General features: G+C 41.4%; 1 protein-coding gene across 5 annotated transcripts in view; it reads left to right on the top strand.

The window, feature by feature from the left end:
* Nucleotides 1–203: 203 nt before the first annotated feature.
* LOC108926801 (thyroid hormone receptor alpha-like) overlaps nt 204–27,475 on the top strand; it is a 142,671-nt gene continuing 115,399 nt past the window's right edge. For all 5 annotated transcript variants that reach the window (XM_018739754.2, XM_018739753.2, XM_018739755.2 and 2 more), the window contains exon 1: nt 204–545. The gene's annotated coding sequence lies outside the window, so the exon portion shown is untranslated. The remainder of the gene's footprint in view (nt 546–27,475) is intronic.

Genomic DNA, 27,475 nt, shown 5'->3' with positions numbered 1-27,475 from the left:
CACGTTTTTACACTGTCTCACATACTGGGGGGTATGTGGGGGTATAAGGAGAGGGTTCATGTGGTCTCACTTGTAGAATTGCGCGTAAGTCGCGCGCACTATAGGCTCCCCGGGAGCTGCAGCGTTACAGTGTCGCCCTGCAGAGTGCAGCAGATCGTTCTGTACCCGCGCGCCCCGCCCCCACATACTGTACATGACTCGGGACGGAGGGAGGAGCGGCGGCCGCGGTATTTTTGTTGATTTCCTATCCTCGTCGTGACAGCCGAACGACACGGGCGAACCGCATTACTTGCACGCAGAAATGAGCAGCGTGCGGAACATGAGCTGAAAACACGCAAGTGGCACTGGGAGAAGTACGGGAGAAGGCCGATTTGACAGACGGTTTGGAGCCCAGCGTGTCTTTCCGAGTCTGCGTTACTGTACACTCGCGGTGGATACGGACACTCACACACTGCGTGGACATTTCTCGTCTTGCGCTGAAAGAAAGCAAACCTGGGGCTGAGCTGAGAGAGAGGGGCGCGACAAAGCAAACTGAGCAGTGCGCGGTGAGTGCTCGGTGGTTATACATACATAATATATAATCATCGTGTAGTTGATAATTTCTAAATATGATTGTTATGCATTTCGCGTGTTTATCCGGCCCAAGAGCGGCGTTCTTGTGCCTTAGCTTAGCTAGCTTCGCATTTTCACACACTGCGAGTGTTACGCGACTCTCACTGAGTCTCAGACGTGACAATGAATCAATGCGCACAGCTGCCCTGAACATAGCGGTCCCCACCACATGATCATACACGATTGTGCTCGAGTTCCATTAATGAGCGTCGTGGCGTGTCGGATGGACACGAGTGGGAAGGTGCTCCTCCCTCCCAGTACAGCAGGGTAGAAGTGTGTCCGCAGTGCCAGCAGTGCCGCATTGATATTGCCGTGTTTCTGGCACGTCAGTGTAAATGTAATGTATTGCACTTGGAGGACACGTTAGGAGGACCAGGAGTGTGTAAGAGGAAACACACCTCACCTGTCCCTGGCCTGTAGCACACAACCCGGGCCAGGGCTCTGAAAGTGAGCTTGTTGCAAGCATGACATGATGACATGCGCTTATTTCATTTTAATTTCAGTTTGTGCTCCAAAACACCAAGCTCTGAGACGCTAAGAAAGCAGGTGCGCTGTGATGGAGGCCAAGTGGCACCTCCAAAATGTTGCCCGGCTTGTCACAGTTCCCGAAACAATTACTGTAGGCCTCGCATCCCAAGAAAAGAGGTGCAGGAGCAGTAATTTCCTGAGCCCACCTTCAACTGAAGTATTGTACTGTACTGCATTGTACTGGATATTACTAGAGAGCGCTTAGCAAGGCACTCTGCCTTTCAGGGCAGTTTGCACAGCAAAAGTCCTGAGGATCACTATCTTTATTTATTTATTTATACATGCAACTTTTTTTGTGTGTGGAAATATGCAGCTTGTTCTGCAGTACTGCAGTTTTTGCCTGTGTATTGACAGTGTGGATTTTGTTGTCCTTACAATTATTATTATTATTATTATTATTGTTGTTGTTGTTTTTGTTCTAATCTAATGTTATTGGGAAACTCAGTGGCTAAAAAAAAAAATCACTTCTGCACATTTTAAACTAGAATTCATAGCTGAAACAGTATGAGGGGGCATAACATCAGTTTGAGTTGGCTCGTGTCCAAAAATGAATGGCTTACATTAATTATTTTCTGTTGCTTAATGCTAACGCCTTCAGTTATGCAGACCAGTTGTGCAGTCTTTTTTGGTGGCGTAAACATTCCTTTCCAGATAATTTCAGTAAAAGAACTGGGATGTTTTCAGCGCATAATATGAGTAAATGTGAACGATGTAGCATCTATTTGAAGAAGAGCCTCTTGTCAGTGGCAGGGTAATGAGCGGGGGAATGGATACAGTTGTGTCGCTGCCAATTGACTCTTGTATTCACTGTCTATCCACAGTAGGTTGACTGCTATGTTCTACATTATAAACAGGCTGTAATCCTTCTTAGCCCAGGTTTTAGTGTGAAGGCAGCACAGGAGCATGTTAAAAATATGAAAAAGAGTTCAATTATATAACCTGCCAGTGCAGGTGATGTCCCGGTGTGAATTCACTGTATTCTAGTATCAGTAACTGGATAGAACAGGCTTGATAGTAAACCCTGTCTGTAATTTCCAGGAACACTCTGGCTGTCAGCAAAAACTCAACCTGGTGAATATATATGTATATCTGTATTTCTATTTTTTGTCTCTGGTCTTTCTTCTTGGCTGGTTCTCTATGTGCTTTTTATGACTTTCTCTTAATGTATCTACTTCAAATATCAAGGGAGCAGTGCACCATATCAATAACTGTATGTTGTTGCTAATACATAATGGAAGGTGTTTGATGTGCTCTGCCTCATTTTCCATGCATTGCCCTTGTTGTATCTCAAGGTTGGTTCGGAAAACGGTGATACTCTGTCAGAAGTTGAGCGTGCTCGATGCCCATTTTATTTTGTCAGCAGTTAGGTGGCGTCATCTGGTCTTTCTAAAATGTTTTCTCTCACCCCTTATTTTTGGCCCCAAATATACACAGGAAAAAAGAACATCATGATGAAAATTTGCCCAGACCTCAGGCATGTAGAATTTTACTGTATTTTATGCCTTACACAGCACTTTGAAAATTATCAAATTACAATATTTTCTATTTTATCATCAATAAAGTCTTCAAAACATTAAATAAACATAACAATGACTAGCCAGAATTGTTCAGTTTTAAATTTATATTTATTTTGCTAATACTGCTGTATAATTACTTAAGTCAGAACACTGTAGTACAATAGCTGCATGGTCCACATAATTTTAGGTTTTGATTTTACATCGCCAACATTTACCCATAATGAAATGGTGATGTAAAATGAAAACATTACCATAGTATAATAATAATAAACTTGTATATGCTGAGCTTCACTCTTATTTATGCTTTAGCCATGTCTGCAGTGTAAGGTGAAGCAACTGACAGATGTTGAACTGGCTTTATCTTACATGGCACAAAGATTTTAGGGGATTAATATCAGCTTGTTCTCAAGACTAAACATTTGTTTTTAATTAAATAACGAAACCATTTCCAGCTCTAAAAATATTTTTCAACCTTAATAACTTAACAATAAAAAACAAACAATAAAATGCAAAGAGGCCAAAACAGTGGATCATGTTGCTGTTTCACAGCACCAGAATGCTGCAAAAGAAAGGGAATATGATCCACACTTGTTCCGTGTGAAGTTTGCATGTTCTCTCTGTGTTTGCGTGTGTTCCCTCCCAAAAACATGTTTGGCCCTTTTGCAGTAGCAGTCATAGTAAATTTCTCTGCTGGGATTAATAAAGTATAATTTTTATTAATTATTGATAAAGTACTGGGGGTGTGGTGGCGCAGTGGGTTGGACCATGGTCCTGCTCTCCGGTGGGTTTGGGGTTCAAGTCCCGCTTGGGGTGCCTTGTGACGGACTGGCGTCCCATCCTGGGTGTATCCCCTCCCCCTCCGGCCTTACGCCCTGTGTTACTGGGTTGGCTCTGGCTCCCTGCAACCCCATAAGGGACAAGCGGTTCTGAAAGTGTGTGTGTGTGTGTGTGTGTGTGTATTGATAAAGTATGTTGTTATTTGTAATAAAACAGTCACCTGTAAATATCAACATAAAATTGCATTGCATATTTCCCTTTGAGTGGAAGAGCTACTGGCTGTTATTGCTGCTAATGTGGGGGGTTGCAATGAAGGAAAAAATGAAACATATAAAATTAAATTTTCATAAATTTCACTAAGGTCACAGTTAACACAATCAAAGCACTGAAACTTCACTGCGGTCATATAAACAATGAGGCAATTCCTCCCACACCACAAACCAGAACCACTGAGATACTGTCCACTAGGCAGCTTCTTATATAGCAATAGCATGGAACACTGTACTCACATTCTTATTGCTTGTTGGCTGCCATTCCACCTATTTCCCTGCTGTCAGTTCCACAGGCGTAGAAGAAGGCATTATATAGTGAATTTTTGTTGTATTGTGGAACTCCTTTTATAATGCAGTAAAAATATAAAGTGAAAATAAACATTGCGATATCATTGTTACGTGAGGGTTTACTGTTTTTTTGCTGTCCCCAGTTTCAGTAGCAAAGTAAGAATCAAAGTGCGCAGGAAAATGACAAAAAAGCTCTGTGGTATTAAACCTCTGTTTAGAGATATTGAAAGATGTGTACTAGGGGGTGCAGTGGCACAGTGGGTTGGACCAGGGTCCTCCTCTCCGGTGGGTCTGGGGTTCAAGTCCTGCTTGGGGTGCCTTGTGACGGACTGGTGTCCCGTCCTGGGTGTGTCCCCTTCCCCTCTGGCCTTACGCCCTGTGTTGCTGGGTAGGCTCCAGTTCCCTGTGACCCCGTAGGGGACAAGCGGTTCTGAAAGTGTGTGTGTGTGTATGTGAAAGAAGTGTAGTAATTACAAGAAAAAAGTGACTGAGTTTTTACACTGCACTTTTTAGTGGATAATTTAATGCAGATATTTACAAAACTTGTGTTTTATGATTGGACACACATCCCGGAAATAATGCAGTTAATTAATGATGTGAAATCCAGCAAGGCGGTTAAAGTATGATTATTTATTATGTAAAAAACAAGCTCTTAACTAGCAAGGTATATACCACCTACAGTTAAGTACACAAAAATAAAAGGCATTTTTTGTGTAATATCAACATTTGAAATTTTTTCATGTTATCCCAAAAGTTTTTTCTGTCTTTTAATGTTATATTTTTCTTCATTCATCATTAATAACTTTTCCAGTGCAGGGTTGTTGTGGTCCACATTTTATGATATTTTAAACATATTTTGCATGCCAGATGAAGAAACAGCTGCTGAGCTTTTCCTTGTAATAACATGAGAGAAAAGCAGTGTCATTTTAGTCTCATTTTAAAGTGTCCAATATTGCTTTGAAGAGTGAGTGTCCTGCTTTCCTCTTTTTGAATTAAAAATTAAAAACACATTACTGCTTAAAGCTCCTGTTTGCCGCAGGCATGACGCAACATATTTTATCTGGTTTGTAAAGGCTGCCATTTATTAATTTTAAACAGAATTTGGGGACAATATTACACCCATCCATATAGTATATATTTACGTACACTAATCAGTTATTCCATATAAACCCAAAGAGTGGAAACACATGGAAGCACTCAGTGTCTCTGATTTGTTTTTAAGGTATGCATTTTTTACGTGTTAACATTAAACATTGACATTGTTTTTTTCTGAGCTGTTCTTCCACCACTAGCGTGTGATGGGCTGCCATCCCATTCTGCGTGTACCCTTACTAGCCTTGTGTCCTGTGTTTCTGGGAGAGGCTTTTGGACCACCATAATTCTCACTTGGACATGTTGTTGGATGGTAGTGAGTAGGTGAGTGAAAGTACGTTTACCAGATTGCAGAAAGCCTGAAAGCTGGTCAGCAGCTGTGCTGCCCACAGCGTGACTTGTTTTCTTTAGAAACTGCTGGTTGAAATAATGCAATACAGGTAGCTGGGGTTATTTTACTAATATATTTGATTGCATTTTTAGAATTGTTTCTTTCTTAAAACTATTCTGTGTTAGGTAGCCTAAAAACCAAACAGCAAGTGTGTTGAACTGACACTGAAGAGTTGAAAGTACATGTTCTTTGTAACAGGGGCCTTTTTGTTTAGAATCTCTTGTATGAAGAAGTGTTTAATACAACATGCACTACTACTCATCAGCCACAGAGGTGTCAGTTACTGATTAGTTTCAACTCAAACTGAAAGCAGTAAAGTTCTGTGGATTGTTACAGTTGTGGTCATTGATGGCTAACAATGTTGTAACAAGAAGAATATACTGTATGTGAATATGACCACTGACCATTCATGGTACCATTTCTGAGCAAAGGTGTGATTATAAAGTATAATTACCTATATGTTCATTGATGTACACAACATTGATGTACCTCAGCATATTAAGAATAAACATTTTTGTAATAGACAAATACACAGCTGTGTTAAATCCATTAAGGTGTTTCTGACATAACCAAGTCCTATAGATATGAATTTTGAGATGTGATATTTACATTAAATGCTAGGGATTTCTTTCCTGTTGCTAGTGTTTAATAACTGGTTTTCCATGAATGTGGTGTGAAGGTTAAGAAGAAGAAAGTCTCAGGTGGTATGGTATGACCCTGGCAACTTCCTTCAGTAATCCAGGCAAAGGAACAGAAATATCCTCAGATATTCTCATTATCTGCAAAAACAAAACAAGTGTATGTTCTGTAAATTCCATCCACTGTAAAAAAGTAAGCAATAACATATGTTGCCTGTTTATTTTTTTGTGGAATTCCCCTTGATGTAAAAAAAATATGAGGAAACAACACAGTTGTGTAAATGACTTGTGATTCAGTGTTTGTCTTTTCACAGGTAAATTTCAGAACTTGAATGTTTAGCAACTCTGAAAACACTCCAGACATGAGATTTTAACAGGTACCAGCTGAACTGAGGCCAAGTAAACACCGCCTTGTTTTTATGGTCACTCCAAAAATAGAACGGCAGTACACTGCATAAGAATAATTACACTTAACCTAAATTGGGTCAACTGTAATTAAGTCGTGTACATAGAAGCATAGGACTCAAAGAAGAAACTTATTGACTATAGTTTTGCGTAAAAATTTGGGCACCCCTGGCCAAATTAGATGTTTTCATTTTCTCAGTGAAAAGAAATCAACACAACTTCTGTAGGTAGCGAACTTCAACATGACATATTTTTGCAAGATTCAATGCACAATTACTGTTTACTTGGTGATTTTAATAGATTATACAAAAAAACAAAACAAAAAGATTTAGGCACCCTTCTGGCTGATCCACTACTTCAAGTTTTTTCTAAGGTCTGAGAACTTAATTGACTTGAAAGACCTTAATCCAAGTCAAGTGAAGACAATTCGAGAACTTAATAAATTCTTTGACCCTTAAAACCTCTCAGGGGGTTGTGCTTACATTCAGCAGCGATTGGCTTGTCTAAGCAGCTGAATGAGGATCTAAAAATAAAGATAATCGACTCCTGCAAAGCAGGGGAAGGCTATAAAAAGATATGTAAATGCTTCCGGCTTGCAATTTCAACTCAGCAAAACGTCATTAAGAAACGGAATTTAAGGGGAACGGTTGAAGTCAAAACAAGATCTGGAAAGAAAAAATGCTGATAGAATTGCTCGTATAATGGTCAAGCATCCAAAGTAAAATCCCCATATGACTGCAAAGACCTGCGGGAAGGTTTAGCTGGCATGGGAGTACTGGTGCTCCAGTCCATTGTGCAGGTTGCTTTCACAAACATGGTCTGCATGGAAGAGTAATGAGAAGAAGGAAACCTTACCTTATCTCATCACAAGCCCCAGTTTGTATCCTATGCAACCTAACACTTAGATAATCCAGAGGTGTTTTCGAACCAAATGCTGTGGCATGATGAAATAAAAATTTAACTCTTTGGTTACAGTCACCAAAGGTAAGTTTGAAGAAAAAAGAAAAACGTTTGGAAAGAAGAGCACCTTACTGTTAAGCATGGGTGTGGATCTTTTATGTTTTGGGGTTGTATGGTCGCCAGTAGCATAGGAAATATTGTGTGGGTAGAGGGAAGAGTGGATTCTACTAAGTATCAACAAATCCAGGAAGCTAAGCTACCATAGTCATTAGAGAAATTGAAGCTGAAAGAGCTTGGATATTACAAGACAATGATCCAAAACATACCCCAAACTCAACCATGAACTAGTTCAAGAAACAAAAGAAACAGTAAGGTTTTGGAATGGCTTTCACAGTCCTCAGCCTTCAAAATTGTTGAAAATCTGTGAGTAAATCTCCAACATGCAGTGCACTATGTAGTTATGGTAAACATGGTGAAAGAAGATGTGATGCAATTTTAAATTCTGTAAACAGTTCCAGCATTTTCCTTGCTTTTCCACAATAGGAAACTTCTTTTACCAAGTAGTGACCCACTCCTACATGCAAGACTGCTTTAGCTTAGCTATATTTGCTGGTTTTTAAGCACAAACAGCTCTTTTTAGGTTTTGCCTCAACATCTCAATGAGATTCAGGTCAGGACTTTGACTAGGCCTTTTTGATTTTGTTTGACTTTGCCACCACTCTTGTAAACTTTGAGGAGCAAGTCTTTGGCCATGTCTTAGTTGCGGTTTAAAGGCTTTGAAATGGCTGTGCAACCCTGTCCAGACTGATAGGAGTGAGTAACTTTTTTTTGGAGGTTTTCGGAAATTTCTTTTGATTGTCGCTGGTGTTACGTCCGGAGGTAACATGGACACCAATGTGTGTTACTGTGTGTCCAAATGCAGATGAAAAGAGTGTTATTCTCAGACTGAGACACACAGAAATGTGACTTAAACTGGGCAGGAATACGGGACCGGGAGCAGAGCATGGAGAAAAGATGCCGACAGGATTGGAGCTTTGGACTAGAACACAAACATACTCTGAGCAGGACTTCGGAAGCATGTGAATAAACATGGATTGAGAATCAATAAGTACTTCCTAGGAAATGCGGTAGAGAGCTGATCCAGAATTTGCAACTTCATGTTTTATGGTGCTGGGGATTCACTCTTTATTGGGTTCAAGTGTGCTTGATGCAGCTGAGTCGCTTCAGCGGCTTTGCTCTCTACAGTCATCCTGGGGGTTCTGATAGCTGTATGTGCTACTATGAATCTCTTGTTAGCTAGCTGTCAATTTGACTTTTGCTGGTAAGGGTTTCAGTAGTTGAGCATTGTTTTATAAAGGGGTACCTCAGATCAGGCTTGATCGTATTTAAACAGCTGACAGGTATAGGCCAGATATATATACCTACATAGACCTTATATACATAAATAGAAATAAATATAAATACAAAAAGCTCTTGCCACATTTAATTTCAAAAAACAGCACAAAGAGAGAAACTGGAAAAGGGATACAGTTATGAAATTTTGTAACATAATGTTTTGAAAATATTCCTAACTAAGGAGCATTTGATATTACACTGCAAAAATAGGAAGAAGTGTGTATTGTATGGGGTTTCAAGTGAAGATTCCTCTTGGTGACTTCTACAAAGCTCACGTCTCTGAAACAGGAAGTCATGGTGTATCACTATAATGTTTCATGGAACATACTTGGCTCCATCTATCAACACATTCTGCTTGCTGTCTGCCTGTGCCACACCTGCTCCTTCATGTTTCCCACTTGGTTTGACAATGATCATGAATTTTTTTTTTTTCTTTTTGACTGAAGTTTTGTGAAATTATTTGAAGGCAAGGGAATACTGTTGAATATTTTTATTTTGTTATTGTTATGTTGAGTTTCATGTTTGTTGCTTTACAGCGTGTTGAAATTGTTAATGTAATAGATGTAATTTGCAATAAAGGAGCATTTGTGTCAATAGAATTATTAGAGTATGCATTTTTTCATATTCAAGTTTAAAGTATTTCTCCACATTTATAGAACTTTATTAGCAGATGCAATCAAAGCAGGAGACTGGCCATTACAGGGAAATACAAGATGTGTTAAATTCACTTCCTAAGTAGTGATCAAATTCAAAAGTCCATCTTTAAGTTTAAGCGTGAAAACCTGAGTTTCTGTTTCAAAGAAACTTGGTGAGATTGAATGGTGTGATATCGGTCTTTTTAGCACACTTTATTCAATGTGGAAATCATAACATTGGTATTGGTGAGACTTTTTGTTCAAAACTTTAGTTGAATTTTACTAGCTATTAGTTTCCCTCATGTTAACTGAAACGTTAACTGAGGCGATGTTAAAAGAAGTTCAAAAGAAGAACCACAAAACAGGAAGCTTGGTGTAGGGACAGCTGGCATTATAGTGGTTAGAGCTACTGCGTTTGAAACTGAAGATCCCAGGTTCAAGCCCCATCCCTGGGTGTAGTACCCTTGAGCAGGCTATTTGTCCTAAAAATTACTCAGCTGGGTCAATGGGTAAATAATTATAAGCTTGTAATAACTGTGACCTTACACTGTAAATTGCTTTGGAGAAAAGGATCAGTTGAATGAATAAATATGATGTAAATGCATTAGCAGAGGAGGAAAAGAGATCTGCAGAAACATGGTGCTTGAGTTCACTAACTGATGCTGGGTAGGGTCTTTTTCCACGTTAGGTCATAGGAAGCCTGAAGAGGACAGTTGGCCTTGTAATTCTGTTCACTGAAGCCCCTTAATGAAGCTTGAGCTTGAGGTGCCTCTTCTGATGCCTGCAGTCTTTGAACGAGTGCTACAGAGTTCACTGAACTGACACCTTGCTGATGTAGTCTTCCTGGCATCACATCTTCAACCTTAACCTTTTCCATTATCCCAGTCCTGTTTCAGGAACATTTTGTGAGGCTAAATAAATAAACTATCTGTGCTCATTCTCTTGGTAGTAAAAGCTTTTAAATATTCATCAGTATTAATGACTATTATCCTTTTCCTCAGAAGTGGATATCTTGATTCTCACTGAAGAAATTGTAGAGATCACAATATAGGAACAAACCGTGCTGTCCACAACTTTCTACAGAGAAAATTGAAACTGCCTGTTGGATGTCACTCTTTCAGAATATAAATTAAATCATTGCACTCCCGGGGGGGATCGCATGACGGGTTGCAGGTGGCATAATGGGTTTGCCCTCCACCGCTATGTGGCAGGTCTAAGGTTTGAACACCGCTTGTGGTGCCTTGCAGTGGACTGGCGTCCTGTCCAGGGTGTGTGTCCCCCCCCCCCTTGGCCCTGCACCCTGTGTTGCACGGCTAGGCTCCAGCTTGCCGCGACCCCACTTAGAACAAGTAATTGTAGCAACTGCAAAAAAAAAAATTGCATTGCAGTTTGCTGGTAGACATGACACATGACATAACTAGTAAGTCCACTGCATTCATGTAAATGTTCCACATTTTAAAGTAAAATTTACTTTCTACTTTAGTTAACAGCTGAGCATTTCTGTTTTATTCAAATACATTAAAGTAGTCAACAGTACTAGCAATACAGTCTTTCTGTTACTTAATAATTAGGACTCGATCTCCAAACAACAGTTGAACTGTTTAACCTTTTTACCTTCAATTTTAGTACATTTCTGTTCTTAAGTTATCCCTGGAAACACCTAGGTTTTAAAAGAACCCCTTTTGGCCTTTCAGCTTTCTTTTAATTTAAACTGTAGTTCATCAAATTAACATGCATCCAACTTCTCAGTCTTAGTTCTTACACTGTTATCCATAGTTATTGACAGCACAATCCTCAACTCTGTCCAGACAGGGATCCTCCCTCACATGTTCAGCTTATTTCCTGGTGCACAACATCTGGAGATCTCACGTGCTGCTGACAGCTGCTGGGTACTACGAGGGACCGTTGTCCCGACATGTTCTGCAAATACTCATTTAACTGGGGATTAGTCAACAGGCAACAATATCACCCACAGCTCAGCTATAGAAAAAGAAAAAGAACCTTTGTGACTGGGAGAAATGTGGTCATTGAACCTTGGTATATCTGTTTTTTTATCGGTATATTTAGCTCTTACCTTTTTCCTACACAGCTTACAGGGATTAGTCATACAAAGCAAAAGAGTGCTTACAAGGTTTCAAGATAAGCAACAGATGATATTAGTGTTCCAACCAACACATTCACTCTTGGAAAGAAATAAACAATAATTTGATTAACAATTTAATACATATTTTAAAATACGTATTACCAAGCAGTGAGGGCGCAGTGGTGCAGTGGGTTGGACTGGGTCCTGCTCTCTGGTGGGTCTGGGGTTTGAGTCCCGCTTGGGGTGCCTTGCGATGGACTGGCATCCCATCCTGGGTGTGTCCTCTCCCCCTCTGGCCTTATGCCCTGTGTTGCTAGGTAGGCTCTGGTTCCCCGCGACCCTGTATGGGTCAAGCGGTTCAGAAAGTGTGTGTGTATTACCAAGCACATTTCGTTAGCACAGTGGGGAAAAAAATTAAAGCAGTTGCTAATGAATTAAACTGACAACTGAAGAAAGATAAACCAAATTCTCCCAGGCCCAGAAAACTGCAAAAAACAAACTGTAAGAGATGAAGCAGGAGATGCAGTTGTCCATAGCTGTGGGCTTTTATTTGCTAGACAGCGGAGAAGGACGGAGATGAGAAAGGGGAGCAGGGAACAGGTAAGGAAGGGCTTCGTGCAGGCTGGGAGAGTAGGGTCGATCGGGGCGAGGGCTTCATGTCAGGGAACGGGTCGGCGGTCGTCTCGGTGTGGTTCTCCTCCTTGGTCTCTTCCCCCTACTGCCAGGCACCGGGGAAGAAATAGGGGATGAAATCGGGGATGAAATGAACCCCAGCTGTGGCTGCTTTACTCCCGTCTCCGCCCCCTCCCCGGGCAGCCTTGGCGTGCTACGCAAACATTCGGGGGTTCAAGTAGCAGTGGCTGCCCACCCACCCTGGGCATTCTAGTGTATTACAGCATGCCTGTGCTGCTATAGCTGAGATGCACATGCCCATCGATTGATGCTGAGTCAATGCAGCCAAAATCCCTAATCCAGTGGTGTCAGGCATCCTGGCTCACCAGAGGTGCCGCTACAGCCTATGAATGGAGAAGGTTAACTAGTGAAGATGGACCAATCAGAATTGGGTTGGGTAGGTTATCAAACAAGCAAGCCATTAAATTCTCTTAGAAGGTAGTCCTAGATCATTAGTGAAGAGATGAGTTAGCAGAAATCTTTTGAGATACTCAGCTTCTAGTGTACATACATCTGATAAACAGAAGGTATTAGCCATTATGTGTGGCTTTTTTAATGGGGATATGCACAGCAATCTGAACAGCTCAAGTGTGTTGGGTTTGGTTGCTTTGTGGGTATCTCTGCTGATTTGTCAAAGGGGTGACCAATGTATGACTGGAATGGCACAGTTGAAGATTCAATCGCTGAGATGGATTAAAGGAAATTGGGGTGTCACCATTATCACAAAAAGAGTGAACAATTCGTGTTGGCAGATTGATATCGAAACATGTAATTCCTTGCTCCTGCTTTACATTTTTAATAGTATCAGTTTCGACTGAGCTCTAGTCCTGTAGCTGAAATGACAGCTCTGAGTGAGAGAACAGTTTGGATTACAGCCCTTTGGGAGATGTGCTTTACATGGTACAGTACTGAAACAGAAGAAAAAACACAGCAATGGCAGCAGGGAACGTGTGGGTGGTTGGTGTGGTATATGTTCATGGTGGAGGGTAGGCATGAGGCAATACAGCCACACCATTAGTTGAGATACAGGCATCACAATGTAATTTTTTTCATAATAGTACATTTCCTAGAAATTTTCTTCCCTGTTGCAACTAATGCAAACTGAAATTGGTAAAACATAAAATTGAATTCTTGTTTGTTGTTTTTAAATGTACAATAACATTATTGTTGTTATAATTCAGCAACAGATGGCTTAAAAGTGTTCAAGTCATGGTCATGTTTTTTTTTTTTTTTTTTAAATTATTGTCATGTCCACACTGTGAGGAAGTAACTGAGCTCTCACCATGTACAGTAGAAAAGATTCACTCCCTTGGTACAGATGTTGTAGAGACAGACAGGCATTAATTGGCCAGAGGAGAAAGCGCTGAAAATTTGAGTGCGTTGTCTTTCCCCCAGCCAAGAGGATGACTGTTCATATACAAGTGTCAGTGCTGTACAACTCCACCTCCCTTTGTATCTGTCACTCTCTGCTAAATGAGTAAAGTATCACTCAATACATTTTGCAGTGCTGTCTGCATCCTGTGCTGCTGTTCTCCTGGCAGTGTTACTTACTGCTCCAGTTTTTACCTTCACACTCATATGATACTGACCACAGTAAAAGAAGTAAATAAAACAGGAAGCTTGCTATCAGGACAGCTGATAGAGTAGTTCTTAAAGTTGCTGCCTTTAGATCCAAAGGTTGGAGGTTTGATCCCCACCTCTTCCTGTAGTAGACTTGATTGGACAATATTTTGACTGTTTAAAGTGCAGTTGGCATGCAAAAAGTAGGATAAGCCCCTACTTGTTCCAGTGATTACCCCCCAAGGGATTAGGTGATCACCATCATTAGTCTTCATTATGTTTTCTGTACCCTTCCATCCGACATCCATTTCTAGTCGTTCTCCGACTGAAAGTGTCCACCATCACAACACTTCTCTCCAAGGCTTTGACTCTGAGAAAATACACATTCTCCTTCGTTAGCCCAACCTGTCTATTTAGGAGGTCTAGGCTCTTCTTGCTAACGTGCCTCTCCAGTAGAAGACTAGTGCTCCTACATGGACCTCCAGTTTGCCGTTTTTGTAACCAGCAACCTCTCTTGTACAGTACCTTGAGCAAGGTTCTGTACTTACCCTAAGTTGCTCCAGTAAAAAAATTACCCAGCTGTATAAACGGGTAAATAATTGTAAGCTTGTAATAATTGAGACCTTAATTTTGTAAATGCTTTGGAGAAAAGCATAATCTGAATGAATAAATGTGATGTAAATGCATTAGCAAAGACTGTAAAGTGAAACTCAAAAGTAATTTAGAGTTTTTGATTCTGTATTACCAGAGAGGATGAGGAAAATATTGGGATGAAATGGAAAAAAGAAAGAAAGTAGTCTGGCAATACCAAGAGCAAGATAATCACACAGAGAGAAAGCATACAAGGCAGCCTTTAAAAAGACTCTGCCTCAGTAACTGAACACATACAGAGGAAATTTCAGTGTCTGCCATGTTCACTCTAAAATGGCAAATATTAACCTAAGTAATAGCCCTATACAATGGTACACAGTTGTATACAGTAGTTCTATTAAGATCACGGACATCAGTCTTTTAACCTTCAAAATACTAACAACATAACAGTATTGTGTGATATGCAAATACTTTTGCTGACGTGTGATGGTCTAGGCATGCTGTGTCTCAGCTCTAGTTTTTCAATCAGGTGTTTGAACCCTTTCTATACAAGCATGGAGTCAGGTCGCAAGTCATATAAATTCCAGTGCTCTTTGTGATTTTCTCTGCTCTCAGGCATTACATGGGAATTTGTCATTTGTCCTTTCAGTCTCATGGCTATATACCTCCTGGTTTAGCTAGCTCCTCACTGTGATAATAACACAAATGTATGTGCTCTTGTTTGCTGTATTGTTGCAAAAATAAGGCTGCACCATCTTACAAAGCTTGCAGACTGCATTCTTTGTCAACTTCTTTGTAATCTTCATATCGTTGACCACCAATGAGCTGGCGCATCCTTAACATATTTCCATTTTTCACCCTCCATAGCCATTGTTACTTCCTTGTGTGCTAGGGTGCTAGGGTAACACAATCATTTGTTGCTTTCAACAGTACCACCTGAGTGAAACAATTAGCTTCATGAGTATGAAGGAATATTACTGTATGCAGTGATGCACAGAAATCTCAATACAAAATACCAGGTAAAAGTTCGTAGTTATTTTTATTGTTAAACACAATACAAAATTTTTTCACGTACCTATTAAAATGTTTGTTAAATGTATAACCCTGAAGTAGCAATACAAGGTTAATTTAGTCAAAAGGGTATTTTCTAGCAAGAATTGCTTTTTGACATTTGATTAATATAGTGCTCCTGCTTGGGGGACCTTGCCATGCCTACCTATGCCCAGACAGGGTCAACAGCTTAATGGTGATGAGCAGAGCTATAACATTTCCCATAATCTGAAATGAGGAATAGTTAGGAAATATGTGTCATGTCAGGGAATTTCACACATGCTTAAGATCAAGGGGAGGAAGAGCCTGTCAACAGTGATAGAATCACCGAGATATCCAGCAACTGAAGGGAACAGTCTCTTCCGTTACACGTTTCAACATACAAGGAATTTGACATGATGGATGCTCGCATTCATACACATTCAACGCAACAGAACAACACAGCATGTATGGCAGCCTCTGTTTTATTAGCTTTTCTGTTTCTGCGTTAGTGGTGATTGCTGCTGACCCAAACAGGATCATCTTTTCAAGAGACACACTTGTCCAGACATACAGTACCACCTGATTTGCATCCTAACTTTTTATCAACCATCATTTTGAGAATATTGATCTGCAGTAACACAACTTTGATCTGGGAGTCTCCCTGAAAAACAAAAATGCTTACAGTTTATAACAAGCCTCATGAATGTTCAACACATTACCAGTTCATGGTATACATTTAATTGGCTACATGTTTGTTTACTTGCTTTCTGTAGGTTCTTTGCATACTGCTGCATAACATTTTGGAATGGAACATTTCCTTACTGGAAGGGAGGGAAGGAGGAAGGGGAGACGTAGTGGCGCGGTGGGTTGGACCGGGTCCTGCTCTCTGGTGGGTCTGGGGTTCGAGTCCCGCTTGGGGTGTCTTGCGACGGACTGGCGTCCTGTCCTGGGTGTGTCCCTTACGCCCTGTGTTGCCGGGTTAGGCTCCGGTTCCCCGTGACCCCGTATGGGACAAGCGGTTCTGAAAGTATGTGTGTGTTTCCTTACTGACTAAATACACATGCTTCCTTATCAACCAGGTTACAACTTGTTTTCTACTTTGCCTCTAGTTACCATTAGCAACACATTTAGTAACAAAACCCTGTGTCTGCTATTACCTGGAGATAGCACCATGTGTTCTACACCCAACAGTTGTTATCACCCTGCACTGAAAATTATACATACAATAAGGCATATAAGAGCATACAATGGTACATTTTTAGATGTTTCCTCTGCAGTATGCATCGTGTTTGTTAGCATCTGTTCCCTTTAACTTATTAACTATTGTCTGTTGAATCAGTTAAATTCAACAGACACTCACTCACCCATCCACACACTACAAGCAATTTAAAGTGTCCAGTTTACCTTGCATGTCTGTGGACTGGGAGGAAACCCAGGAAATCAAGATGGGCAGAATATGCAAACTGCATAGACAATCAGATTGAAACCTATGTCTGAGCAGCTCAAGTTCTGTGGCACCTGCTGCACAATCATGCCACCATCTATTAAACCAAAACAGCATAACTGACACATATGTTATTTTGTTTACAGTTGCTGTTTAAAGTCTTGGATATAGCCATAATAAAATATATGCTTCAGGAATTTTTACTTGAACAGTTTTAACGTTGAGCTGCAAAAAAAGAAAATAAGACAGAAAATAAGAACACATTATCTCAGACTCCTGTTGTCTGCTACATTTCTCAAACTCAACCAACTGTCAAGAACATCAGAAACAAGCTGGAAACATTAGAACTCATCTACCATCGATAACAAGGTCACGTTTCAAGAAGCGAGTTGAATTAATGTCTTCCACATTCCAGCTATCGTTGGGTGTATTTTGATCTCAACTAACAACTGCGTGCAGAAATGCCAGTGACGTTCGCTCAGCAACACCGTTCTGAAAAAAGAAGATAAAATTTGGAAATAAACTAAAAAATGTTTGTATCTTTTGAAAATTTGTATTTGAATGTTATGAACGAGTTCTAGTCTGTGATGGATTAGTTATGCTATTCATGGTATGCTATAAGGTCATATTAGTGATTAGTTATGGTTGGGTTTGAAATGTATGATTGATTGAGTGGTCTGGTGTGGATGGATGTGCATGTCGATAAGAGAAGCAGTGAATGTGTGAATCTCAGTATAAGAGAGTTCACACATACACACACATTGTCAGAACCGCTTGTCCCATCCAGGGTCGCGGGAAGCCAGAGCCCAACCTGGCAACACAGGGCGTAAGGCTGGAGAGGGAGGGGGCACACCCAGGACGGGACGCCAGTCTGTCGCAGGGCACACCGAACAGGACTTGAACCCCAGACCCACCAGAGAGCAGGACCCAGTCCAACCCACTGCACCACCACGCCCCCCTAAGAGAGTTTAGTCAAGGTTAAAAAACGGACACCCAGCTCATTAAGACTCATTACTTTGTTGCGAGTATACAGTCACAAAGACATTTATTGCACAACAGCTCAATGTTTCCCGTAAGGTTAAAGATTTTCCTGTAAGGTCAGATTCCTTTTAGAGTCTTTACCAATAAGGCTTTTGCTCAATAATGATATCAGAAGAGTTTGTGTAGTTCATACTGCCTAGTGGTGTCTGCAGTTGTGGAATGAAGCACTAGAGACTATAGCTCTGTTTACTTAGATCAAAGAGTCAGTGTGCATAGGGGTGTGCTTTGCATGCTCGTGTGGTATTGCTCTTCAGCCATTCATATGGCTTGCTGAGAGCTTCCGAGGGGAGATTTGGGCATATCACAGGCTCCCACGACCACCACACCCACCTGCACACATGCGCACACACATATAGACCTCTCAGTGTAAACTCTTTACAGGCAGGTGGTAAGGCAGTTCTTGAATAGCTTGCAAGGTGTCATGATGATGGCAGCAGGCAGGGAGGGAGCTGTCAAACTGGCAATCACAGCACCAGTGCCCTTATTAGTGTGCCTTTTCTGGTGGTATACATTTTACTGGCAGCACCATAAAAGTCAAGAAGACTCAAGATCTGTGTGATGTGTTGAGATGTGGATGGCTTAGTGGCAGTGTCTTACTACCTTTAAAACATTCCCTGAAAAAATAATAGCAATGTACAGTATATGTATGGTTTTTCAGGAAGGACCTATAGTCAAAAATGGCATCTGACATTTCGGCTGTTGGCCATGTAAAGGGAAGACGGAACAAGAAGGAATTTGTCTCAAGGTTCAAGCCAAGAAGGGGCCCTGTTTTGGCTGCAGCCCAGTCGATCAGTCCACATCTTGGCGTAGTTAGTGTGTGGTGGACTCCCTCTGCTGAAACGGTCTGAAATTCAGTCATGTTGCTGGCCTAGATGAAGAACAGAATGCAGTTTCTAGTTACACGTTATTTCCCTCTGGTGAGATGTACTAATAAGATACCTTATACCCATCTCATACCTATCTGTGGAGAAACGTTGACCTCTGCCAGCGGTTTTCTTGTAAGATGTCCAACTCAGGACAAGGGCAATCTGAAAGTGAATGTGAATTCTGTGCAATTGTTTGTGTTTTTTGCTGGGTGAAATGTGACAGGCTTTTAACCACCTAGACCAATGATGATTCATTCCCATGTTCACTCAAAACTGAATTCATGTTTAACTTTAAGCATGTTTATATAGACAACATGGGGGTGCGGTGGCGCAGTGGGTTGGACCGCAGTCCTGCTCTCCGGTGGGTCTGGGGTTCAAGTCCCGCCTGGGGTGCCTTGCAGCGGACTGGCGTCCCGTCCTGGGTGTGTCCCCTTCCCCCTCTGGCCTTACGCCCTGTGTTGCCGGGTAGGCTCCGGTTCCCCGTGACCCCGTAAGGGACAAGCGGTTCTGAAAATGTGTGTGTGTGTGTATATAGACAACCTGCCTGATCCCTTTATAATCATAAATATACATGTAGATACACACATCAAAATGATACAGAATTGTGTCACCTTGTTCTTACTTCACTGCTCTCTTGGTGCAGTATTTCATTTATGACTGGACCAGAATGATTCTGGCATCAAGGTGCATACAAGCCAAATTATCAGCATGGCTTTGAAATCCTCCTGCTCAGTGTCTACCTGTTTTTTTTTTCTTTTAATTTTCTGCAGGACAGACTATTGACACTGGTGAGAACAGACTCCCTTGGAAAAACCTACCGTTATACAGCATCCTCAGTAGAACCACTCATCACCCCTCTCTATGGGTACTTGTCCACTAGCAAGCTGATACAAGCTGACTTGTGACTTATAGATTTCAAATCTGCACCAATTATGGTTTTTTTCTGTACCAGTTGTGGGGGGATGTGATGGTGCAGTGGGTTTGGCCAGGGCCTGCTCTGTGGTGGGTCTGGTGTTCAAGCCCTGCTTGGAGTGCCTTGCAACGGGCTTGCATCCTATCCTGAGTGTGTCCCCTCCCGCTCCAGCCTTACACCCTGTGTTGCCGGTCTAGGCCCCAGCTTGCCGCAGCCCCCCTTGGGATTAGCGATTGTAGATTGGCGTGCGTGCGTGTGCCAGTCGTAGTTCACCAAAACATCCTCCCTGTGTTAGCGCTGAGTGTGTTGTAAGGCATTTACATGTTAATCTTGCGGTGGTTTCACTGACGAGAACAAATGATGACACCACCTTTAAAAGCACCTGTTGTTGGTTGATCTACCAATGAGCACAAACCAAAAAAATGGATAGATAGCCTGTGCCTTGAATCTCCCGTTACAAGCACATACTGTGTGTAAGCTGTGTTCCAGCTATAGCTACAGTAGTGACAGTCATGGCATGCTAATGCAGTGGGCTCACTTTCCGTGCCTCAAAGCTGTTGCACAATTTATAGCCTCACATAGTTGAAACTTAAACATAACAGAGCAGGAAAGAAATGAGCACAAGATCCTCCAGAAAGATTTCCGTTGTGAATGCAGCGGTATGTAAACAGAGACGTGAGCTCATAATGACATCAACATTTATTGCACAGAGTGTTCCCTTTGCCCTAGTGTGTAGCAACACAGGAAGTTTGTTGCTCAAGTGACAGTTAGTTCTGAACAACAGTGTCATAGTTAGGCTTTTGAATGCAGTACATTTTTGAACTCCATGAGCTTTTGCTTTGCCTAGCACTTTTAGCCCCATCCAGTTTTCCGTATTGTTTCACTAAAATTACCATTTACTTTTTTTCAATTAGCTGTATTAACTGTATTTCATTTCCTGTAAAAAATATGGAATTTGTTCAGAACACAATATATTATTATTATTATTATTATTATTATTATTAGTAGTAGTAGTAGTAGTAGTAGTAGTAATAGGAGCATTAGCATTATTAGCCTTATTGCACTTGTCTAATGCACCGGTTGTATGGGAACACAACTTTCTTTAACAAAAAGGTATTCCCAAATAGCTCAACCTCATTCCTCATAAGAATACTGAGTGTGGTAATTCATCTATTTTCCAGTTTGTGTGTGGCATTGAGTCAGTGCCAATAATTTTGTGGAGGCCTTGTAAGGAAGAGTTATCAGAACATGAAGCCTATACTGAGATGCCTCTTGTATTTCATGAGAACTTAAAGGTTTTAATATTGGTCTTGAAAATGTTTCCAATGGGGAAAAAAAACAACTGTCTCAGACAAGAGCTGCTAAAGGTGTTTTTATATCACAAAATACATTCATACGTTTGGTGAAAGACATCCATGGAAATATAATTACATATCTATTTTACATTTACATGTATTCATTTAGCAGATGCTTTTTTCCAAAGCGACGTACATCTCATAGAAAATACAATGTGTTCATTACATTAGCTGAAAGAGGGACTTAGATGAAGACGCTTGATTCTAAAGTAGTTTGTTACCTTCCACCATATGAACACACACACTGTCTGAAACCTCTTGTCCCAAGCGTGAGCCGCGGCGAACCAAGGCCCAATCCGGCAACAGAATGTGGAAGGCTGGAGGGGGAGGGGACACACCCAGGACGGGACACCAGTCCATCGCAAGGCACTCTAAGCAGGACTTGAACAATTACAGCATTAACCCATTTGTACAGCCAGGTAGTTTTTTTTTAATTTTTTTTTTATTTTTAACTTAAGGGTTTTACAAATGAAGGTAATATTCAGACCTGGGACCTTTGGGTCCAAAGGCAGCAGCTCTAACCACCATGTTACCAGCTGTCCCTCACTGATGATTTTCTCCGAAGTGGTGTGCAACTTGGACTAAAGTGCATTTCACCAACAGATGAAGCGATATAGATGCAGACATGTGATTCTTGAAGTACAGTCCTTTTGTCTGCTGTCACCAGTCAAACCAGCATACATTTCATAAATAGCACCATATAGAACGGATAGGAGATGCAATGGTAATTGTGACAATTAATGTAATGCACATTTTTGGACTAGATGGAAGATCCAGAGAAAAATTAATCTGAAAGTGATGTGTTCTGAGACCTTTCTTGAACATTCAGAGGGCTTTGGTAATAGATGGAGATCACTCCACCACATTGGACCTAGAACTGAGAACCTTTGGGCTTTTAATTTTGGACCTCTTGTGCATGGGACCACCAGGCAGTCAGAGGTAGGGGAGCATAACAGTTTTGTTGGAGTGTAGTGAGCAACCAGGTCTTGTAGTTACAGTATCTAGGAGCAAATATGTTGATGTCTTGGAGGGTGTAACCGGTATCTTAAACTTGATACAGACAGCTTCAGCAGCCAATGGAAAGAGAAAAGGAGGAGAGATATGCAGGAATGCTTTGGCAGGTCAAACATAACTCTGTTAGTTCTGTATCAGCTGGAGAGGTTTAGATGGAGGAGGCCAAAAGGCCAGACAAGAGAGAGTTTCAGTAGTCAAAGTGGGATATCAACATGGCCTAGACCAGACTGTATATGGTTTGTTGTGAGACAAGGGTGGATCCTGCAAATGATGTGCAGCGTGTATTTACAGGATAAGATTATGACATCACTGTGTTGAGAGAAGTAAAGATATGTTGATTACTACTCCCAAGCTCTTAACCAATGAAGTGGCTGAAATGAGATGTCCAGTCTGATAGAAAGTTCCTGGCAGGCAAATTAACCAGATGGGATTTGAATGATCTCAGTTTGGAGAGGCTGAGCTATAGATGCTGATCAGTCATCCAAGCAGAGATGTCTGAGAGGTAAGCGATATATGTGGATACATTTGTAGCTGCAAGGGAAGGGTAAAAAAGAGCTAGGTATCATTAGCATAGCAATGACAGGAGAATTCTTAAGAAACAATGACAGAGTCAAGGGAAGAGGTGTAAATTGAGAAGAGTAGGGAGCCCAGCACCAGTTGAAAGAGGTTGAGGAGAAAACAGGGAGCCATGCAGGACTACCCGGTAAGATGTACCTGATAATTAGGACTACACTTCAGTGCCATTTCTTTGAAACCAAGTTGTCTAAGAGAGGAAAGTGAAATCCAATGGTAGACAGAGTGAAATGCTGCAGACAGGTTGAGGAGATTAAGAAGTAAGGAAAAGGGAGGCTGGTATAGGTGACTGGAGAGTATTTGATATTGCAGTGTGGCCAGTCACTGAGAATTGTGCCAGTCACAGTAGAATGGCTGACACTGAATCCAGACTGATAAGCGTCAAGGCCATTCTGGGAAAGCAATACAGGTAACTGGTTAGAGGCTGCACGTTACAGAGAAGAGAGACTGGCCTGCAATTCTGGACTGAGTTTGGGTCCATAGTGTTTCTTTAATAGCTTCCGATGTGGATAGTTTTGAAAACCAATGGAGAGTGGGGAGTTAATGATAGGGCAGATGAAAGAAATAATTTGTGAGGAAAGGGCATCGAAGAAAGGGGAAGGAATGGGATTAAGAGTATATGTAGTGGCGTGAGTAGTCTGTTTGAGAGAAAGAGGTTGGAGATTTCATCTTGTGATGGGAAGGAAATGAGAATGAGGCTTTTTTGGTAGATCCAACGTGATTGGTGGATGCAGAAAGCTTTTCAGTGATTGATTTGATTTCATCTCAAAAGAACAAGACAAAATCTTCAGCATTGAGGGCTGAGGAGGAAGGCAATGGAAAGAGGAGAAAGTGGTGTGGATTCTTGACTGCTGACTGTAGTTTGCTCCAAATGAAAGTAGTTTTTGCTGAAGAAACAGCAAGGATGGAAGGAGCTTCTTAACATTTTGATTTCTGTAATTGCTGTTCATCGACATGGAGTTTGGTTCTGCTGGCACGTTCTAGATCTGATAACCTGGATTTAAGGCAGATTTAGAGTTAGAGGACAGAGAGACCGGAGAGGAGGACAGCTCTGAGGATTGTGCATTAGATAGAACCATGGTTAATACAGCAGAGGACATGGTAGAGGCAGGAGAGATTTTAAGTTAGAGTAGAAGGGGACAGAGGGTGTAGAGATGGAAGAGGGTGCATAATTGTGATGGAAGGCTAAAAGGAGATGAAGAAACAGTCAAAAACATTAAACTAAGTAGGGACAGTAAAGTAGGTTTCTGGAAAGACAAGGTCAAGATGATGGCCCGTTTTGTGAGTAGCAGGGGACAGAGACATAGAAAAGACAAAGGACTGCAGGAGCATCAGAAGGCAGGCATGAATGTCCTCAAGTTGTCATTATTCAGGAGGATCAGTGGTCTGCTGTCCACAGGGTGTGAACTTAATAAGAATCTGTCAGGAGGACAATACTAAATAACTACTAAGAGTGTGGCCAAGACAGCTATAGAGAGAGCATGGAATTCAAAGGAAGTCAGATGAGGATTGTGGAGAGAGAGAGCCAAATATTCCCACTGTGGAGAGATGAGTATACCTGTGCCTCCATCTCTGTCAGAGGGACGAGGGGTATGAAAGAAGGAGTAGTTGCGAGAGAGACTGGTTTTCTAGGGTGATGTTTCTTTTTGAAGGAGGTCAAGTGAGAGGTGGGACACATAGACTGGGGTGAAGTCAGTCTATTTCACAGCAGACTGGCAGTTGCAAAGGTGCTTGAGCCAAGTTTCAGTGTACCAGCTTCAATGTTAGGCAAGCATGATATCTCTTAGAACAGAATATGGACAGCAAAACTCACACAGTAGTGGCGTCCTTCCTCTGTGAACTCCTAGAGGTAGACTCCTAGAGCAATGTTCTTACCCTCAGTTGCTCCAGTAGAATTACCCAGTTGTATACATGGGTTAACAACTGTAAGTAGCTTAACTCTAAGTCGGTATGGAGGAAAGTGTCAGCTAAATGAATAAATATACAGGCTGGTTGAAATTCCTTTTAAGAGTGATCTATATATTGTCAGCTTACAGTCTTGAGGGGTTTGATTCCTATATTCTCTTGACATATTAATACTTAATTAGATTAAAAACTGAAATAATAAACATACATAATATTGAACAATTATTTAACATAATGGTATTAATATTATTAATATATTGTTAATTATCTTACTATTATTATATGGTTAATTATTTTACACAATAATAAAATGTAGTTCTACTTATTCATTTAAGTTCAGCATGGTGGTGCTGTCACCTTGTACTGCCTGAGTTATTTGGGCATAGGTTCAAATCCAGCTCAGTCTGCATGGTGTTTCTATATACATTACATGTACTTATTTAGCAGATGCTTTTCTCCAAAGCAGCTTCCAAGGAACACTATGTAACGCTATCAGCCCACACACCTTGTTCACCAAGGTGAATTACACTGCTAGATACACTACTTACAATGGGTCACTCAGCTATATGTCAGTGGAACACACACTGTCTCTCTCTGTCACTCACACACTATGGGTGAACCTGAACAGCATGTCTTTGGAGCGTGGGAGGAAACCCATGCAGACACAGGGAAAACATGCAAACTCCATACAGACTGAGCAGAGATCAAACCCACGTCGGTTTCCTCTGAGTTTTTCTCAAAGCCTAAGGACAAGCATTTCAGGTTAACTGCTGACCCTAAGCTGCAACTCCTTCCACAATCCAAAGGCATTCAGTACCGGTGAATTGATGTCTTTAAATTGCCCTTAGTGTGCTTCTGACTGAGTGAGTGAGTGTGGCTACCCGGCAATGAACTGGAATGCCATCCAGGGTTTCACGCCCATGACCGCGTGCCCTGCTCCTGCACCTGTAACTGATCACGAAGGCATGGGATAAAAGGGCAGTTCAGACATTCCTGAGTGTGGAACCTCCATGAGAGCAACCGCAGCGCCTCGCCTGAGTTCTTTACCCATTTGTTATCCTCCTGCTTGGCTCCTGGACCCTTTGCTCTTGTTTTCCTGGTTCTGACTCCTGACTGCCCCTCTGAACGACATTCGCTGATCAACCGACCTGTGTCTGTCCGTGGCGATTCTCCTACCTGCTCCGTTGGTTATTCCTGCTACCGCATCTGAGTCCATTGGCTGGATTCCTGAGTTGCGCCATGACAAAGGGTGTACAGCCCTCAGCCTTGTGCCCAGTGCTTCTGAGATAAGCTCTGGATCATCACGACCCTGCTCAAGACATGTCGTTGTCGAAATCCGGTGGATGGTGACTCTAAATTGGCTGTAGTGTGTGTTTGCGTGCAAGTGTGCGAGTGTAGCAGTCCTGCAATGGACTGCCACATCTATGGAGTACCCTGTGTAGCTTTGTGCCCTGTGCTTCTGGGACATGCTCCAGAGTGCCACATCCCTGACATGGACAAGGAGTCAAGGACTTTGAGTGACTTACTCTATTTTCTTGACATATTGTCACGTTTATTAATTTATTTATTAAGTATTTATGTTTCATAAGGTTACGTCATCCATCCATCCATAACAAAATGACTTTAAAAACTTTTAATGCTGTTTATTGAATGATGATATTTTTGCAGACAGTCTGAAAATTATTAAGAGTAACCTTGGCTGGCCATATAAATGAGGGGAATTGTCCGTGGAATAAAAGGCTTTACATCAATGTTAAAGTCCTGGGAAGTGTATTTTTCAGACAAAGGTTTATATTTGTTTAGTTATGTATAATATTGGGGGTGCGGTGGCGCAGTGGGTTGGACCACAGTCCTGCTCTCCGGTGGGTCTGGGGTTTGAGTCCCGCTTGGGGTGCCTTGCGGCGGACTGGCGTCCTGTCCTGGGCGTGTCCCCTCCCCCTCCGGCCTTACGCCCTGTGTTACCGGGTAGGCTCCGGTTCCCTGTGACCCTGTATGGGACAAGCGGTTCTGAAAATGTGTGTGTGTGTGTGTGTGTGTGTGTGTATAATATTGTTATATGCATATGTTTGGGAATGAATTTTCATTCTCATCACAGTGAAATGTTATGCTTTCACCTTGTTGATGGCTCATGGGTTAGGCTTGCACTTGGCTGTAGTTTAGCAGGAGTGCTAGTTCCTTTAAAAAATGAATCTTCTCAAGATACCTCAGCCGTAATAAGAATTAACTGTTGTATTAGTTCCTGCGAGGAAGATACGTTCATCATTTTCTTTACCACTGCATTCTGTTGAAACATGTGCTACAGCTAGTAGGACCCTGCAGAGTATTGCAGTTAACAAAGAGCTATGCATGGACACAAAAACATAGCTGTTTTAACATTCAGACTCACATATGCCCTCATAGTAACTGCTTATATTTTTATTCCAAACTTTTTTCCCCCTGCCCTGTTCATGCTCCATCCCAGTTCCTGCAAAAGGGCCCTGAGGAGAATCATCTTCCTGATTGTGTATTACTTGTTTGTGCAGATGTAGTTGAAGGGAATTTACACTTTCATTGATGATTAAGAAGTCGTTGTTTCATTCTTAGTCATTAATTCCTCCTATAATGGAATCTTGTAGCTGCAGTCGTGGCACTGTGTGGCTCCAGTGCTGATGCTCAGTGCTTTGTTTAGGCTGTACACACCAGGACATGACCTGATATGTTGCACAGAGGTCACGAGAAAGAATTACAGCTAAGCACGTCTGGCAGTTTTTTTTTTTTTTTTGGTGCACATGGCAGTGCAGAGTCCAAATCCTTTGCATGCATGTAGCTTATATTTTAAACACTAGTGCTATACGTATGTAGTTTTTCTGAAACCTTATGTGTTTATATTTCTCATTCTTAAGTGGATAAATGTTACAAATTTAGCATTATTTTTGACAACATGTGGAGGATTTTGAAAAGGCAGAAAGGGCATGAAAATATTTTATCACTGAAAAT

This window comes from Scleropages formosus, chromosome 7, assembly GCF_900964775.1.
Source record: "Scleropages formosus chromosome 7, fSclFor1.1, whole genome shotgun sequence".
Lineage (NCBI taxonomy): Eukaryota > Metazoa > Chordata > Actinopteri > Osteoglossiformes > Osteoglossidae > Scleropages > Scleropages formosus.
The sequence above is the reverse complement of the archived record's forward strand: the minus strand, read 5'-3'. Positions and strand labels throughout refer to the sequence as shown.